The sequence below is a fragment of the Anolis sagrei genome, chromosome 5 (assembly GCF_037176765.1).
Source record: "Anolis sagrei isolate rAnoSag1 chromosome 5, rAnoSag1.mat, whole genome shotgun sequence".
Lineage (NCBI taxonomy): Eukaryota > Metazoa > Chordata > Lepidosauria > Squamata > Dactyloidae > Anolis > Anolis sagrei.
The window spans coordinates 163,392,536-163,412,594 of NC_090025.1; positions in this window are offsets into that span (position 1 = coordinate 163,392,536).

Genomic DNA, 20,059 nt, shown 5'->3' on the forward strand with positions numbered 1-20,059 from the left:
CAGCTTTGCTATCAAAAGCAGAGCTTCTTGGTGTCTAGTGAAACTTCTTTAATCTTGTACAGTTCTAGCATTATGATTTCACTAACTGATGGTTTCATCCTGTGGAATCCTGGGATTTGCCATTTGTGAATGTATGAACCTGATGACCCTTGGCAATTCATACATTTCATAGGACTTTTTAATATAAAGAGGCGGTTTTGCCCATTCTTAGCCAGGAAATATAGTCTTGTTGCTGTTGTTCTCGTATGCTTTCAAGACATTTCTGATCGATGGTGACTTTATCACAGGATACTCTGGCATTGACATTGTGTGACCTGCCCAAAGTCAGCCAATGAATACCTTGGTCTCTAAAGTCATAGACCCATGCTCATGCCACTGCACCATACTGTCTCTCTACATAACCCAGTATTCCTTGGCAATCTCCCATTCAAGGACTAACTAGGGGTGACATTGCTTAGTTTCCAAGATTAGTGGTGCCTTATATAATCACATAGTTAAAATAATGGTATTCCCTGTAGTAACCTATGGCTTACTTTACTTATTCAGGCGATCCCTCACAGTTTGAGGATGATGGTCCTCCAAGTCCAGTGTCTTGGTGGTGGGTTTGCAGGTGGCTGTGGAGCCCTATTCTTGAGCCACATGCTCTCCCGCAGTGAGGACATCAGTTTCCAGCTGGAAGGCGGATGCGAGAGCTGGACCACAAGGAAGGCTGAGCGAAGGATGATAGACACTTTTGAACTATGGTGTTAAAGGAAAATTCTGAGAGTGCCTTGGACCACAAGAAAATCCAACCAGTCCATACCCCGGGAAATAAAGCCTGACTACACTGGAGGGAAGAATATTAGAGGCAAAGATGAAGTACTTTGGCCACATCATGAGAAGACAGGAAAACTTGGAGAAGATAATGATGCTGGGGAAAAAAGAAGGAAAAAGGAAGAGGGGCCGACCAAGGACAAGATGGATGGATGCTATCCTTGAAGTGACTGACTTAACCATAAATTATCTGGAGGTTACAACGGCTGACAGAGAGCTCTGGTGTGGGCTGGTCCTTGAGGTCCTGAAGAGTCGGAAGCGACTGAACAAATAATCCACACCAAAATGTAACCTTGGCAGTCAATATTGAAACGTGCCATAATTATGTGAAAGGGTCCTGAGAGATTTGTGGGAAGAGAAGTAGTCTCTCGCTTACCCAACATAAATGGGCCGGCAGAACGTTGGATAAGCGAAAATGTTGGATAATAAGGAGGGATTAAAGAAAAGTCTATTAAACGTCAAATTACGTTATTATTTTACTAATTAAACACCAAAACATCATGTTTTTACAATAAATCGTCAGAAAAAGCAGGTAAATACACGGTAACGTTATGTAGTAATTACTGTATTTACAAATTTAGCACCACAGCATTGCAATGTATTGAAACAGCTGTTCATCCAGGCAAGAGGCAGACTGCGTTGGATAATACAGAAAGTTGGATGAGCAAAGGTTGAATAGAGAGACTCTACTGTATACCAGTTTGGGGATTATGTAAACAGAGTATGCGGAATACTTTTCAGTTAGAGCCTTCTTGAGGCACTTGCTTCAGTGAGGCTTGTGAAGGGGATATCTGTATTGGCCTAGGTATACGCATCCCTTGTTTGCTGTGAAATATTCATTGGCCCATCCATCTTTCTTCACCCTGGCACATTTCTCATGTATCAGAAGACTTGGTTATGGATGATGATTGCTGCAGTCTGATACAGTTGGAACCAGCCTCAGGTTGGGAAGGACTCTTTGCATATGGCGAAGGGTTTGCAGCTGGTGATCAGAGAGACCAGCAGGTGATGCTGGTGGTCTCTTTTTGCGTTCCCTGACTTTTCTACAGAAAAACCTGTCTCTATGTTTAGACTACACAGTCTCCACAGCAACAGGCCAACAATTCAGTGAGGTCACCAGCTGGGCCTTTGCAGCGGAGGAGGTTTGGTTGCAAGGATAAGTGGTTTCTATGTGGATAAACGTGGCCTGAGATCAGAGACTTAGGAAAGGGGACAGAGGGCAAATTGCTGAAATATGCCTTTGGTTCTTTTGTTTGTATGGCCCGCTGGTATGTGCACCCTTGTCAAAAGCAAGCAAATCTTAAGCCTCTGGAAGACGCAAGGGAGCTTGCAAAGATATTTATTCAGAAAGAGAGACTGAACAGACTACTATGTCAACTTATGTCACAATGGTCTGTTCAGAGATGTGTCAAGGTTAAGGGGCTCCTTATTGCCTCCACCTGCAAAATTTCTGTGACAGTAATCTGGCTCTATTTAATGCTGCTGTCAGGTGGCTGGATGGAGTCAGGTAAAAGTGGTGTTGGTATTGGGGATGCTTTGCTTTTTCCAATACAGAAATCTGTCATTATGGGGAAAGCAATATGTGAACATGCCCAGAATCCATTACTTTTCCTTGGGATTGGATAGCCTTTGGTTAGGCTCATTGAGGGGTTCTGGATGTTAGTCTCAAACTAGATTTCCAGGTGAATGTGTGCCTAATGGCCTTTCCTCCTAATAACAAAGCAGTGAGTTTGAGGTGCATATCAAAACTATTTGTGCTACTTAAATGAATGGAGAATGAGGCTTGTTGTTCTAGATCAGTGGTTCTCAACCTGTGGGCCGTGGCCTAGCAGTGGACCGCGAGAACTAAAATCCGTCCGTGAACCTCGTTCCTCTTTATTTATTTTATTTTTATTTTATTTCCACTCCTTTTGGTACTAATGTTGGATAATGGTCCCTGGTCAAAGTGGTCCCTGGTCAAAAAAAGATTGGGAACCACTGTTCTAGATGAACCTAAGTATGCCTTGGTCACTATTGCCTTGCTTTGGAGTCGGTTCTGAGTTTTAAAAGTAATGAACAGGAATTCCTTCCATGAATGTTTATCAGTCTGTAGATATTTATAAACTGTTTAGATCTGAGAATGTCAAGGCAGTGTTATAACAATAATAAAACATAACAATATACATGTTACGTTGGAACTCTCTGCCCTGGACTGTGGTGGAAGCTTCTTCTTTGGAGGCTTAAAGAACTGGGCATGTTTAGCCTGCAGAAGAGAAGGCTGAAAGAAGACATGATGGCCATGTATAAATATGTGAGAGGAAGTCATAGAGAGGAAGGAGCAGGCTTGTTTTCTGCTGCCCTGGAGACTAGAATGCAGAGCAATGGCTTCAAACTACAGGAAAGGAGATTCCACCTGAATGTTAGGAAGAACTTCCTGACTGTGAGAACTGTTCAGCAGTGGAACTCTCTGCCCTGAAGCAAGATGGAGGCTCCTTTGGAGGCTTCTAAGCAGAGGCTGGATTGCCATCTGTTGGGGGTACTTTGAATGCAAATTTCCTGCTTCTTGGTAGGGGGCTGGGCTGGATGTCCCACGAGGTCTCTTCCAACTCTATGATTCTATGATACACAGAATAAAATACAATATTTATCTTGCCCATAAAGGAGATGTTGGACTATACAGGGAGGCCTTGGGGGAAATTGGCATGTTTTCAATAGACTTTTACATGAGTAAATATATGCAGTCATTGAGACTGTTTTTACCAAATCAGTACAATTAGAAGGTTTTGGAACGTTTAGCTAATTTTGGCCATGGAAATGATCATATCTTGGGATCATACGCTTGTAGACAAAGCTTGAAAAAGTTATTCCCCATATGCTATGCAGGTTGAGAGGTTCAGAGGGAAGTAGACTCATCCTGTTCTGGCTCATCCATTGCTGCTTCTGAGCAATTGCCTCACTCTTCCCAAAGATAGGGCGTACCTTGCTTGCCAAGGAATACAAGTTCAAGGCCTCCTTGTTCCCTATCTCTAGTCCGCTGGGATAAAGACATTTGAGGGTGCTCCGTGCTGCCTGGGGCCCACAAGGAAGTGGTGAGGTTGCGTTTGGAGCTCGGTGTTCCTACAATTAGCTCCACAAGCCGCCCATTTGACCCGCAGGCCTCTGGCTTTGATCAGGGCGACAGGTGGGGTGCTCCAACTTCGCTCAACATGGAAAAGCAGCTTATTAATGTGCCTAAAGGGGATGAAGCTGCGCGTAGCTGTTCTTTGGTGCTTTGGCTCCCTCCCCTTGCCCTGAAAGACACGTTATTATTGTGTTTTTTTATCATTATTACGCCCATTTCCCCCTCCTTCCCTTGCTGTTTTAATGCTAAAGATCTAACCTGAAAGTATATATTTCATGCTGTTGAGTTTGTTTTTCTTAAGTAGTAGCTTGGTTTGACTCAGGCAAGTTTCAAGCTGCTAACTCTCCGTCACTTTAATTGTTATTTATTGGTTTATGACAGCAGCAGCTAGAGGCCTCAACGGAGCTGATGTGAAACTAGAGCAATGAGATATTACCTCCCTCTGAATTAGTGAACTGACAAGATGGAGTTACAAACTTGCTTCTCTTATACGAGTGTTGAATGAAAAGTAATGCCTCCACCTTCGTTACTTGGGTTTGGATGGGAATATTGTAATAAATCAAACGCAGAAATAATCCTTAGAATGTGCTCTTTAACTACCAGTATTCACTTTCCCACATAATCACTAGACAATTGGATACATTTCTGCCTATGATAAACAGGTTTTCTGAAGCTGTCACAGAAGAAGTCGACACTCTGTTACCCAGAATGAGAGAACAGCGTCTCACAGATCTCTCATCCTGGGTACTCATTGTGCTTGCTGCCAAAATGGAACTGTAGAGGAGAGTCTACTGAACAAGCCAGTACCTAACGCATACCAATACTGCCATCTGTTGAGGACTTACAAAGTTGAAGGCATTACTTTTCATTCAACCTTTGTACCACCAAGGTCTTGAATGGTTTTGTTAAAGCCTGCACATAATTTCAAGCCTAGAAATGTAATGCAGCTCTCCTTAGTCACGGGGCATTTAGACTGTCAATTTAATGCAGTTTGACATCACTTTAACTGGTCTGGCTCAATGCTATGGAATCATGGGAGTTGTGGTGTGGTGAGGCACCAGAACTCTATGGCAGAGAAGGCTTTAGAAGATGCTGTAGAACTACAGCTCCATAGCATTGAGCCATCTCAGTCAGTGGTGTCAAACTACAGTATAGATCAGGCATAGGTAAATTTGGCCCTCCAGATGTTTTGGACCCCAACTCCCACAATTCCTAATAGTGTACCGGCTGTTAGGAATTGTGGGAGTAAAAGTCCAAAACACCTGGAGGGTCGAAGTTTGCCCATGCCTGGTATAGATGCACCATGAACCTCGTGTCGGTCGCATGGCTCCATTTTTCTGCTTTCTCACTTGCTTCCTTTCTTTTCTCAGTACTTTGCAATTTCCGCTTTAGAAACAACCACCCATCACGCCTCCAGCTTCTTTCTAAATTCTGGGTGGAGTAAAAACAACTTCTCCTCAAAAATGTATTTTCCTCTCTGATGGGGAAGAAGAAAAACAGGGTGACTGGTGACTTGCAATTCCAAACTGACATTGGATTAAGAAGGACACTGGTGACCTTGGTCCGCTCATAATCCTTCAGCACAACTCTACCTCACAGGGGTGTTGTGGACATTAAAATGTGTTGAGGATCACACTCAAAGCTGTGAATGTAACAAATAACAGAGATTGAACACTTTCATGAACTGTGAAGCTAGTGGAAGAGGGAAGTTGACCACAGAATCACACTGGAGGATCTAGAGATTCCTAGAAAACTGCACTCTCATATTAAACAAGTGGGGTTTTTTCCATCTCTGCAAGGATTCTGCAGTCCTAATCCTTGTGAAGATAGAGGATCCAGTGTAGTGGTTCTCAATCTGTGGGTCCTCAGGTGTTTTGTTCTACAACTCCCAGAAGTCCCAACAGTTTACCTGCTGTTAGGATTTCTGGGAGTTGAAGACCAAAACATCTGGGGACCCACAGGTTAAGAACCACTGGTCTAATGTATAATACTAATTTTACACATTTTACACATCTGAGACCATTGTTACTGCATGTAAACATTGTCCTAAATCTATAGTGCTGACAGTGGAACAATTAAATCCACTGAGTTGATTTACATGTTGACTCAGGGCCCTTCCATACAACCCTATATCCCAGAATGCCAAGGCGGAAAATCCCACATTATCTGAGTGTGGACTCAGATAACGCAGTTCAAAGCAGATATTGTGAGATATTCTGCCTTGATATTCTGGGTTATAGGGTTTTGTGGAAGGGTCCTCAGCCCCCATCTACATTGCATTGTTTGAAACTGCATTATATGGTCAGTGTACTTATTTGGTGCCATTTAAGTGCTTTGAACTGCATTACATGAGTCTACATTGACCATATAATGCCGTTTGAAACGGCATTATATGAGCATCTAGATGGGGCCTCAGCATTTGCCACTGGATTGAATGCACTGTCTCCATTTGATTGGCTCAAGAGGACCACAACCGAAATGTATTATGTATCACTTGCATTGCACAGAAACATGCCATATCTGAGTACAGGCAGTCCCCAAGTTACAAACATCTGACTCATAGTTAAGAATGTGGTGAGACAACAAGAAGTGAGAAAAATCTACCCTTAGGAAGGGAAACTCACTTCTGAAAGAGTTGTCATGGGGGAAAAGCATCTCAGCTGAAGCTTTATCACCAATCCTTGTTTCTCAAACAAGCCACAAAATCCAATGGTCACAGGGACAGAAAGTGAGGTGAAATTTTCTGAACAGGGACATTGTCAGCAAAACAAATATCACAGGGTGTTAACCTTTTCCTATGCTATGCAAAGCTTGTGCATATCTATATCTATAGAGATATCTATAGATATAGATATTTCTGGAGTTACACTTTAGAAATGTACCTGTTCCAACTTACATACAAATTCTGCTTAAGAACAGAACTACAGAACCGATCTCATTCGTAAATTGGGGACTGCCAGTATATAAAATTTAGAAGGCAGTTTAGTCTGATAATAGTTGCAAATGTATTGAGTTTATTTTAAGTGTTCTTAGTCTTTTAAAAAATGGAGCTACACATTTACATAGAATTTCATAGAACAGATAAAATCAGAGCTAAACCAAGTTCAGTATTCTTAGCACAGCTGCTTTCACGACGTCAAATGAACACAGAAAGTACTCATGCTCAGAAAAAAAAGAACTGAGAAAAAATATGGGTGGGAAGAGTAATTGAAAAACAAGGTTTTTGCATGAAACATCTGTCTTTTTCAATATCTCAGCTGCCACCAGCAGCAATTTCGCTTTCTTCTGACCGTCCTTTTTTTTAAAAAAAAAAAACCATTCTCGCTTAAGAGTTTCTCAGATAGTGGAAATCTTCTCAACTGTTTGAAATATGTGTTTATTTCTTCACTTGGCATATTCTGAATCTGAGGTCCAATAACAACAACAACAATAACTACTTTATTCTTGTATCCCGCCATCATCTCCCCGAAGGGACTTGTGGTGGCTTCCACACAGCTGTATAAAATCGACATTGAACTGGATTATATGGCAGTGTGGATTCAGATATTCCACTTCAAAGCAGATGTTGTGGATTTTCTGCCTTGATATTCTGGGTTATATGGCTGTGTGGAAAGGCCCTGAAGCAGGCAAGAGGAGGATATGACTGGCAGGTTCCCAGAATGGATGCCTAGACCAGATACCTAAAGATGCTCCAGACTGTGTTAACAATTGTTCCTGCCCTGCCAGAGTCAACTGTTGGGTAGACCTGGGACTTACAGGAAGCCTTGTAGGCTACCAAATTTAATGCCCTGTTCAGTCCAAAACATATAGAGTTAGACAATCTCCAACAGAGGTCTTGAAGATTTGGCTTGAAGATCTCCGATGAATAGGAGCCCTTACCAAATGATTGCCTCCATTATCAAATTACTTGTATGCATTAAGATGTTTCTCAGTTATCATCTGAGTTTATGTACATGTATATATAAACTGATCATATAATATCTCAACTTCTCCTCTCTCCTTTGCAAAGACTCCTTGTGGCAAGGGCAGATCAGCAAATCACCATGAATGTATCTAAATAAAATGGTAATGGAAAGCAATAGCCAGTGTCAATTTTCAACCCTGTTGTTGGTGTTGTTTGCCTTCAAGTTGTTTCCAAACGCTGCCCATGCTAATTGGGGCTTATGGAAATTTGTGGTCAAAACATCTGGAGGGTACAAGGGTACAAACCCCGGTGTTAAAAGAAGTCACTAAGGTCGTGCATTTTGTTCCAATTCGCATATTTAGTTTCAGGTTCATTTGGAAACATCTTTGATTCCTAGAAATAGCCATTCCTTCATGCGTGTTTCTGTGATCTTTTTGGGGAAGTTGCTCTTGTTCTTTCAATGTAAGAGAGTCATGAGTTTCATTGCCGTCACTGGCAAATTCCAAGGTCAACTAAATATAGGGACTTTCTCTCTCTCTCTGGCTCTCTTAACTTCCCCCCAAATGCTGTAATGCTATGGCCTGCAAAAGATATGCCAGGGTTGGGACTTTGGGGGGGGGGGGGGCAATGCACCCAGACTTTCAGGAAGGGCAACATGGCAAGGGGAAGGCCAGCCAAATTCAAGCCAACCATCAGTTGCCCTAATGCTTCAGAGATACTTTGCTCTTCTGCTAAGGGTTGCTGGCTGTTTTGTGAATTTGAAGGCAAGGAGGCCCACTTCTTCATCTGAAGGTACTGCTGAGAAAGCTACATTACTTGAAGAATCAGCAGCTGGATTTCTCTGCTTCTTTTTCCTTGACTCAGGGTGTATCTGCACTGTAGAATTAATGCAGGTTGATCCTACTTTAGCTGGAAGTTGCAGTTTTACAAGGTTTTTAGTCTTCTTTGCCAAACAGTGCGTATGCCTCACCAAACTACAGCTCCTATGGTTCCATCGCATTGAGCCAAGACAGTTAAAGTGATGTCAAATTGCATTAATTCTGCAGTGTGAATGCACCCTCAGTTCTGTTTCAATTGTAGAACAGTAGAGAATTGTGTGGTTTTCCAGATGTTGCTGAGCTGCTCCCGGCTTTACTCCTCATGGGTTCTTCAGGTTAGGTTTGATAGGAATTGCAGTCCAACACCATCTGGATGATTGACCAATTGCCACATCTCTTTTGGAGCTTGACTATAAAGGCACCAACCAGGACTTCATGCACTAGTTTGAACTGGTTTTATAATTTCTCTCAGCCCACAGAATATTCTATATAGCCCATAAGTGATAAACACTTTTGAACACTTAGTCATAATGTGGTGGACCATAACTACCATCACTGCCAGGAAAATGCAGTCTGTAGTGTAGTGCATCCATAGCATGTAAAGTGGGAAGGCTATGAGAACAACACGATGTCTTCCTCTAAGTTGCAGGTAGACTTCACATTATAGAGTTTTGCCTCAGTAGAAAACAGTTCCTTTAAAAAGGTTTATCTTTTAAATAGGTCTACCAATTATCTATTGTTGTCCAATTTGAAAGGAGGCCCTGATGGTGCAGCAGGTTAAACCACTGAGCTGCTAAACTTGCTGACCGAAAGGTTGCCAGTTTAAATTTGAGGAGCAGGATGAGCTTCCACTGTTAGCCCCAGCTTCTGCCAACCTAGTAGTTTGAAAACATGCAAATGTGAGATGAATCGGTACCACTTTGGTGGGAAGGTAACAGTGCTCCATGCAGTCATGCCAGCCTCATGACCTTGGAGGCATCTATGCACAATGCCGACTCTTCATCTTAGAAATGGAGATTAGCACACACACTCTCTCTCTCACACACAGAGTCGAACATGACTAGACTTAATGTCAAGGGGAAACCTTTACCTTTACCTACCCTTTAAAAAAAGGAAATTTCTGCACAGTTCTTATGCATTACATTTACAACAGCTGTGAGGAATGGAGAGACTCTAGCTCAGACGAATGCTGTACTGTGTTATGTCTGCATAGGAATCTGAATACAAATCTGTTGAGTCTAACAGTCATAATTCTGCAAAGGGATCTTATAGCACCTATGGGACTGAAAGAAATGAGTAGGTATAAGCTTTCAGAGACTTATGTCACCTTTATCAGATGCAGACTTATGCTACCAACGTCTTTCTCTTCGTTTCAAAGGTGCTTTAAGATACTTTTGCATATTAATCCAACATAACAAGCTATGTCTTTAAAGTCATATTTCTATTATGAAATATTTTCTATTCCTTATGAATCTACAGATGACAGTAGAAGGATAAGTGTCCCGATTCTTCCAACAGCCAGAGACCTTTCTGCTCAATAATATCCACCGTCCAGTTTATGGGACACACAGGTCATATAGGGAAGGAAAGAGACATCAAAGGTACATTTCATACTACAAGACTGTAAACATCTGTCCACTTTAACTGCAGTAAAGAAGTTATTTCTAATGTTTAGGTGGTATCTCTTTTCTTGTAATTTGAATCCACTGGGTTGTGCTCAAGTTTCAAAACAGAATGGAAGCTTGTTCCATCTTCTACATGACATCCCTTTAGATCAGTGTTTCTCAACCTTCCTAATGCCGTTACCCCTTAATACTCTTCTTCATGTTGTGGTGACCCCCAACCATAACATTATTTTCGTTGCTACTTCATAACTGTAATTTTGCTACTGTTATGAAACATAATGTGAATATCTGATATGCAGGATGTATTTTCATTCACTGGACCAAATTTGGCACAAATACCCAATACGCCCAAATTTGAATACTGGTGGGGTTGGGGGATTGGTTTGATTATTTGGGAGTTGTAGTTGACGGAATTATAGTTCACCTGCAATCAAAGAGCATTTGCAACTCCACCAGTGATGGAATTGAACCAAACTTGGAACACAGAACTCCCATGACCAACAGAAAATACTGGAAAAGTTTGGTGGGCATTGATCTTGAGTTTTGGAGTTGTAGTTCACCTACATCCAGAGAGCACTGTGGATTCAAACTATGATGGATCTGAACCAAACTTGACACATATACTCAATATGCCCAAATGTGAACACTGGTGGAATTTGTGGAAAACAGACCTTGACATTTGGGAGTTGTAGTTGATGGGATTTATAGTTCACTTACAATCAAAGCATTCTGAAACCCACCAACGACAGAATTGGGCCAAATTTCCTACACAAAACCCCCATGACCAACAGAAAAGATGTGTTTTCTGATGATCTTTGGTGAGACCTCTGACACCCCATTACAACCACCCCAGGGGTCCTGACCCCCAGGTTGGGAATCGCTGCTTTAGATATTTAAAGATAGCGATCATGAGTCTCTTCTTCTCCAAGCCAATGGCTTTTACAATGCACAGAATAAAACATGAAAGGAATAATCAATAAACTATATAAAATATCAAAATACTGCACCATTTAGTCTATTTCCAACAGTTAGAGCACTGTTTTCCTTCTGGGAAAAGGCCAAGGTAAGGAGGTTTTGAAAACCATATTTCTGTCCCCTTTGGTATTTCACCATCTTCAGGTTGCAGTGGCCTTGCTAATTCCTTTTCCCTTCTCTTTCTTTGAACCTAAGCAAAGCTCTTTTTTATTATTATTTTTAACCCTTGGGCAAGCCTGAGTTCATTTTGAGCATTTTCAGATTTTCTTTTCCACCCTTTGTGCTATTGTGCTTTTATTCTGAATTCAAATATAGCTATTCTAGAAGTGCTTCTAGTGATTGCTTAGCAACCATAATGTGCATGTTCTGATATCCAGGGTTGATTTTCTATGGCCAGGTGCTGAGTTTCAGTCCACACTGCTTCAGGGGGCATGATGATGACTATTAATGCATATATGGAGAAATTGTAGTCAAATAGAAGTTTTTCCTCATTTTCTCTTATTGGTCAAACCTGAGATCATTCAATGAAGGTGAAAGGAGGGTGAACCAGGACACCAAAGGAAATACCCGTAACGTGTAGTTAAACTGAAGAATTCACAATCACAAGATGTGGTCAAGGCAATCAAGTAGAATAGCTTTGAAAGACAAATTAATGGATAAGACTAAATATTTATTTATTTGTACCCCGCCCTTCTCAACCCGGGGGGGGGGGGGGAACGGGACTCAGGGCGGCTTCTAGCAGGCAACGATTCGATGCCTTGATATACACTTAGAAAACATAAAACCAATAATTACATACAGTTTAAAACATTGTCAATACAATTGAAATATGCTTTAAATATAACACCCTTGTAGCCATCTCTAGCCGAATTCTGTAATTGGAGACTCCATCAAGCTTTTCCATAGTCTATTTCCAATTGTCGTCATTGTCATTGTCATTGTCAACATAATTGCCCAAAGACTTGGTCCCACATCCATGTTTTCAACTTCTTTCTAAATGAGAGGAGGGATGAAGATAGCCAGGGAGCAAGTTCCACAGGCAGGGGGCCACCACCAAGAAGACCCTGTCCCTTGTCCCTGCCAAGCGTGTTTGTGACACAGGCAGGGCCAATAGCAGGGCTTCCCCAGAAGATCTTAAACTTCAAAGTGGGACACAGAAGGAAATACATTCCGACAGGTACCCTGGGCCAGAACCGCATAGGGTTTTATAGGTCAAGACCAGCACTTTGAATTGTGCTCGGAACTGGATTGGCAGCCAGTGGAGCTGACATAGCAGGGGGTGGTATGTTTCCTGTATGACGCTCCGGTGAGTAGTCTAGCTGCCGCCTGTTGGAATAGTTGGAGTTTCCAAACAGTCTTCAAAGGCAACCCCACATAGAGTGTGTTGCAGTAATCTATTCAGGATGTAACAAGAGCGTGGACCACTGTGGCCAGACTACAGTCATCCCTCGGCATTTGTGGGGGTTAAAGACATAGGACCCTTATGAAAGTGAAAACTGAGAATTGCACTGGAGGACTCAAGCCCCATCTTCCCTACTATAAGTCAAAACTGTAAACGTGTGGAGAGGTGATTGCATAACCAACTTCTCATTCTGATAATGATATATTACCACCAATATCAGAGGCAGTGTTCTTCCAAATGCCAGTTGATAGGAAACATGAACAGCCACTCTAAACTCTTTTGCAGAAGGATTCGAGAAGCTTGGCCTCTCGTTGAACATCAAGAAAACCTACCCAACTAGAACATTTCTACATTTCATGTTATTTCATGTCTCCTTTGAAATAAGGATAGTCAAAGTGATTTAATTTATTTTCATATTACCTTGTTGCTGTGTGCCTTCCAGTTGTTTCCAACTTATGGTGACCCTAAGGCAAATCCATCACCAGATTTTCTTGGCACAATTTGTTAAAAGGGGGGCTGTCATTGCCCTTTCCTGAGGCTGAGAGAATATGACATGCCCAGTAGGTCCCTGGGGCTGAAAGGAGATTCTAACTGTGTTCTCCAGAGCCATAGTCCAACATTCAAACGACTACATCACATTGCTAAATATGTCTGCCTTGACTTTCTTTGTTTTGGAGAGATGGTTATGATTTTTTTCAATCATGTCAGCAGCGAATTGAGACAAGTCACTTCTGGTGTGAAATAATTGGCCAGGGGATGTTTTACCATCATGTGGGAGGCTTCTCTCATGTCCCCGCATGGGAAGCTGGAGCTGACAGATGGGAACTCACCCCGCTCCCCAAATTCGAACCATCAAACTTTTGGTCCCACAGGATGGTAACACCCGATGTGTTACCATCCTGTGGGAGACTTCTCTTATGTCCCCGCATGGGAAGCTGGGGCTGATAGATGAGAGCTCCCCCCACCTTGCAGTTTCATGTCCTTGTTTTGAAAAACCCAAATCAGAGAGGATCTGTCCATAACTCAGACCTTTGCTGCTATTTTTCTGTTATCAACAAAGCATAGCTAACGGCTGATTAAAATGATGGAAAATTAGTGCTTTTCTGTGTGGCTGTGGTAGACTTCAGTTCCCATTGTTCCTCATCTTTGATCATACTGGTTAGGGCTAATGGAATATGATGTCCATCAACATCTTGAAGAGCCATATTTTTTCGTATCTTTGCTTTGCACTAATGTGCTGACGGATAGTAATCTCCCTTTTACCCCCTCCCCCCCCCCTCCAAATTTAATTCAATTTCCAACAGTGTATTCAAGAGAAAGCCACTCTGTGCCCACAGCTCCTTTGTTAATTTTCATCACATTCGGGGCTTCTGCTATCATAGAGAAGTGTTGCAACCGAGAGCAACCAAGTAAATAATCTACAATGGTCCACCTATAGACACTGCTACCCACTGTATTTCACCAAATTATTATTATTTATTTATATTTTATCATATATTTATTGATTGCAACAACAACATGTCATTCATCCATGCAAAATGATGTTGCTGAACTGAAGAAAGCTTTGGGTAACCATAAACCAATTATTGCTTGGCAAAATGGTGAACTCTGTATAATGTTGATACTGAAAACTGATGAGAGGCTTCTAACAGCTTTAATGTGTTTTATTATTCTCCCTCCTTAATAATAATAATAATAACAACAATAACAATAATAATAACAACAACTTTATTTTTATACCCTGCCTCCATCTCCCCTAAGGGATTCAGGACAGCTTACAAAAGGACAGGCCCAGAGAGCACAGAGTTAAAAACTTAGCATCAAAACAAAACCAAATAAAAACATATCAAAATAAAACATAACATCATAAAACAGTACCATACAGAACGATAAAAGTGCTGAGTTTGCTGGAGTTTGCTCCAGTAAACTCCAGTTAGCAGATTTCAGGTGTGTAGTAAAAAACAGAACAAAACTCAGGACTCTTCAGGATTTGATTGAAGAGATGTGCAACAAATTTAAACTGCTAAGGTTTACTCTTAGACCTAGAAGTTTAAATTTGTTGTATATCTCTTCGATCAAGTCCCAAACATAATCCCTTACATTGCCAATTAAACAGAATCTGTAACAGTCTGGGAATTACCCTTTTCCTGGATTGCTGCCACCACTAGTCAGAGCAGATAGATGAGACTTTGCAAATAATTACATATTTATATACCTGTGCAAAGGAGTTTTTCAGATAGAATAAAGCTTTGAATAATAATTGTGCATGCTAACACATAACTACATTGTTGCAAATGTTTTTTTAATTACTTGTAGAGTAAACTTAAACTTTAGTGCTGCTATGCTAAGATCTGTTTTACACTTATGGATTATATTATTATATTTTAACTTCTCATATCATATTTGATTTATACTGTTTAAACTGTACTACAATTGATTCAATTCAAATTTATTTATCATGTCAGAAGCAAGTTGAGGGGACAGTTAAAATGCATTTAAAAACACAAGGTAAGTTCTGTTATGTCCGACTCTTGGGGTTGGTGCTCATTTTCATTTCTAAGCCGAAGAGCCGACATTGTCCATAGACACCTCCAAAGTCATGTGGCCAGCATGGCTGCATGGAGTGCCGTTACCTTCCCACTGGAGCTGTACCTATTGATCTATTCACATGTGCATGCTTTCGAACTGCTAGGTTGGCAGAAGCTGGGGCTAACAGCGGGAGCCAACCGGTCACAGGTTCCCGGATTCGAACCTGTGACCTTTCCATCAGCAAGTTCAGCAGATTGGCGGTTTAACGCACTGAGCCACCGGGGGCTCCTTAAAAAGTTTTTAAAACTTGGCATTATACTAAATGTCCTTTGACCAGAAGTTGGCCACTGGGAGTGCCTCTGGTGTCTCTGTGAAGAGGTCCTCCATTATGCATGTGGCAGTGCACAGGGTTCATTGTAGTAGGTGGTCTGTGGTTTTCTCTTCTCCACACTCGCATGTCATGGACTCCACTTTATGGCCCTATTTCTTAAAGTTGGCTCTGTGTCTTGTGCTGCCAGAGTGCTGCCTGTTCAGCGCCTTCCAGGTTGCCTCATCTGGTCTCAGCCACTGATTAAGGTTCTTGGTTTTTAACCTGCCACTTTTGGATTCTCGCTTGCTCGGGTATTCCTGCGAGTATCTCTCTTGATCTTAGGAAGCTGTTTCTTGATATAAGCAATTGGCATGCTAGCTTAAATCTGGCCAGAAGCGACTTGCAGCATTGAATTCAAATGATTTGATGCATTACTTTAAAAGAATTAATTATGTATTAGTTTCATGTTGACCATGAATAGCAAAACCATTATTTATAAGCAACGTGTCAAGAATGCAGTATTTTATATAGAGAGCCTCCAACATGCCCCCAAAACCTAAAGATTATGATAGTCTCTATGTAATCACAGGTTAAGTATCCCTTATCCAAAATGCTTGAAACCAGAAGTGTTTTGATTTTCAGATTTGGGGGGGTGGGGGGGTCTTCAAATTCCTGTAATTGGACATACATACATAATTATATATCTTGGATATGGGACCTAAGTCTAAACATGAAATTAATTAATGCTTTATATAACCTGAAGGTAGTTTTGTATATCTTAAGAGCGTGCATGAAACAAAGTTTGTGTATATTGAATAATCAGAAACGAAGGTGTCACTGTCTCAGCCACCCATGTGAACAATTTGGCATTTGCTGGGTTGTTGTAGGTTTTTCGGGCTGTATGGCCATGTTCTAGAAGCCTTCCCTTGTGACGTTTCACCTGCATCTATGGCAGGCATCCTCAGAGGTTGTGAGGTCTGTTGGGAACGAGGAAAATTGGGTTTATATATGAGTATCTGTGGAAAGTCCAGGGTGGGAGAAAGAACTCTTGTGTGTTTGAGGTAGGTGTGTATGTTTCAATTGGCCACCTTGATTAGCATTTGATGGCCTGACAGTTTTTACTGCCTGGGGGAATCCTTTGTTGAGGGGTGATTAGCTGTCCCTGATTGTTTCTTGTCTGGGGTTCCCCTGTGTTTGAGTATTGTTCTTTATTTACTGTTATAATTTTAGAGTTTTTTTAAAGAGTTTTTTAATACTGGAATTTGGGATTTTGGAATTCCAGGTAAGGGGTGCTCAAAATTTCTCACTGCACCTCATTATACCCAATGTTACATCTTCTAACATTGCTACAACAAGTACTATCATTACAATAAGGAACATTAGTGCCCTACTTCTGAATGTTGAGACAAGCTATGATTATTGTTGCCTTTTGGTGAAGATTCACACCTCGTGCAAAGAGCAACTGTCAAATTCCTTTCCTGTCTGGTGCTCTAAGTTTCTAACATTTACCAGGTGACATGTTTTGTGGCATGGACACCAGGGATACATTGATCTTGAACAGCTTCACACTGTGATCTCCTGATGTTTTCATTTCACACCTGTCTCCCAGCATGCTGTCTAGGCAGCCAGTTACATTCTGGAGAGTGTCTGTTTCTTACTTTCTTTTATTTGAAACATTTATATTCCGCCCTTCTCACCCCGGAGGAGACTCAGGGAAGAGCACAACATATATACGGCAAACATTCAATGCCGGGACATAAAACCATAAATGTACACAAACATTACAATCACTTATATCTACTTTAAAATCAGTTGCTTAAAATGAAGTTTATTTCTAAGTGACATTTAATTAATTGCTTCCTCTAGTTAAATATTTCAACTTTCTTTCAATCCCTTGTCCTTCCCACCTCTACCTCAGTGCTCATGAACATCATTGATTATTTGATGCTTCCTTCCCACCCTTTACCATATTTGACTGTTTAACCTCATCCACTGAGAGGTTGATCTCTGCATACATATGAGGAACCAGGTGCGTGGCTGTTTGCTCCCTCTTCAGCCGACGAGTCCCCATTCCAGACCCTCCCATAATTTGGCGTTTGTCCCATTTCTGCCTCTTAGAAGTGGAATTCAGAGCAGCCCTGACGTGTGTTCACTACTACTGTTGCCTGAACAGGCTTCTCCTCTGAAGCTTGGCCAGAAATTCTTCACACCCATTCCCCATAGGCCCCAATGAAAAGGGGAGAAGGAAAGCAGGAGGGAAAGATGTGTTGGTGACAGCAGCAGTGAACCTGGAACAAAGGCACAGAGATTTCCATGAGTTACAGAAAACGATGCACTGCAGGCCAATCGCCAAAGTGATTCCTCTTTTCCTAAACCTTAATGGGAAGCAAGAAGGGAATAAAAGGACAGAGAGAAGAAGGTGCTTCCAAAATTTGGAAAAGCTAATTTTGGGGACTACTAGTCTCAGTTAGGGGCAAAGCAGGTTAAACTGTCAAGCTGCAGAACTTGCTGACCGGAAGGTCAGCGGTTCGAATCCGTGGTACAGGTGAGCTCCCATTGCTAGCCCCAGCTTCTGCCAACCTATGTAAAGATAAAGGTTTTCCCCTGACATGAAGTCCAGTCGTGTCCGACTCTGGGGTGTGGTGCTCATCTCCATTTCTAAATCAAAGAGCCGGCGTTGTTCGTAGACACCTCCAAGGTCATGTGGCCAGCATGACTGTATGGAGCGCCATTACCTTCCCACCGGAGTGGTACCTATTGATCTACTCACATTTGCATGTTTTTGAACTGCTAGGTTGGCAGAAGCTGGGGATGACAGCAGAAGCTCATGCTGCCCTCTGGATTTGAACCTGCGACCTTTCGGTCAACAAGCTCAGCAGCTCTGCACTTTAACTCACTGTGCTACCAGGGGGTCCTCTGCCAACCTACTTTCTTTGTTATTTGAAAGCTATTTTATTCATTACCATGAATGGTTAAGTTTGACAAAACATCAGGGCAAGGGCAGGTAGTAATGAAGTACAGTTACTATGCTAAACTGCAGTACTTTTCTTGGGCATACACACTTAGGGTAAAATATTTCTGTTAAATTCAGTAACTCTGGAGTTACAATGGGTTAAATCCTTGTGCCAGCAGGACTAAAGACTGTCAGGTCGGAGGTTCAAATCCGGGGAGAGCACAGATGAGCTCCCTCTGTCAGCTCCAGCTCCCTATGTGGGGGCATGAGAGAAGCCTCCCATAAGGATGGTAAAACATGAAACATCCAGGACAACATCCTTGCAGATGGCCAATTGGGCAACATCCTTGCAGATGGCCAATTCTCACACCAGAAGCAACTTGCAATTTCTCAAGTTGGTCCTGACACGAAGAAAAAAAGTAACTTGGGAAAATTTATGTACATTGTAAATATTTAAATACATCTGGACTGCAGACCTGGTGGTTCATGACGACAAAACTCTATTGAGTTTATTCTAATTTAAGTCTCATGTCTTCCCTCAAGCCTTAAAAAAACCCCTTCAGGCAACACTTGGAAACATTATATAATATGTCAACCATGTTAGCATTAGTAATTTCTTTGAAGATTTTATAACATGTTAACATTAGCACTGGGCTTGGGGCAATGCATTACTAATGTGTTCCTAAGATTATATTTTAATTACTTTTTAAAAAATAGAAAAATGCTCAGCAATGACCAAACACACACAGAGAGAGATCTTTTTAAAATAGTGTCAGGATAATAATGAGTAAATGGTACATGCTGTGATCTTCCCTTTATAATGTATCAATATTAAAATTATAAACAGAGAAAAATGAATGTAATTGCTTGTCACATAGCTATAGTGTGGTATTTCTGTAATCTAATCTTGGAATCATAGTAAGGTGACAACTCTCTTATGGATAGGCGGTGTTACAGTGATTCCGTTCCTTCCTAGAGGGTTGGGTCCAGAAGGTGGTGGTGGTGGTGGGGGGGTTCCTACTCGACCCCATGGCCTTTGTCCTGTGGAGTCCCATAGAGTTCATCTACATGAAACAGCTGGGAAAGATAATCCAGAGTGTTGGAGTTCTGTACTATCTGTATGCAGATGACACCCATCAGGGCCGTAGCCAGAAAAAAAATTCGGGGAGGGTTGAACATTTCGGGGGGGAGGTGGTTTGAAAATTTCGGGGGGGGGGGTTGAAAATTTCAGGGGGGTGGGGTGTTAGGGTCACGCTGAAGCAAAGAGCACAGCAGGGGGCAGAGCAGCCTTCAATAGCCTGCATCTCCGCCCCTGTCAACCACCTCCACCAAGTCTGGCCTCCTTAATGAGAGCATTCAACACTCCCCCCAACTTGGTTGCTTTGCTACATTGGCTATTGCTGCAAGTAATGACAGTGTGAATAAATTATCAATATTTGCTTGAGATCGTGCTTGCAGTTCTGGAGGGACTCTTAATTTTTTGCATCTCATAGACTTCGCATGGGTCTTGGTTAACCAGTTAAAATTCATGAGTAAACCTGAAAAATTTCAGGGGGGGGGGTTGAACCCCTAACCCCCCCCCCCCTCACTACAGGCCTGACACCCAACTCTATTACTCATTTCCACCCAA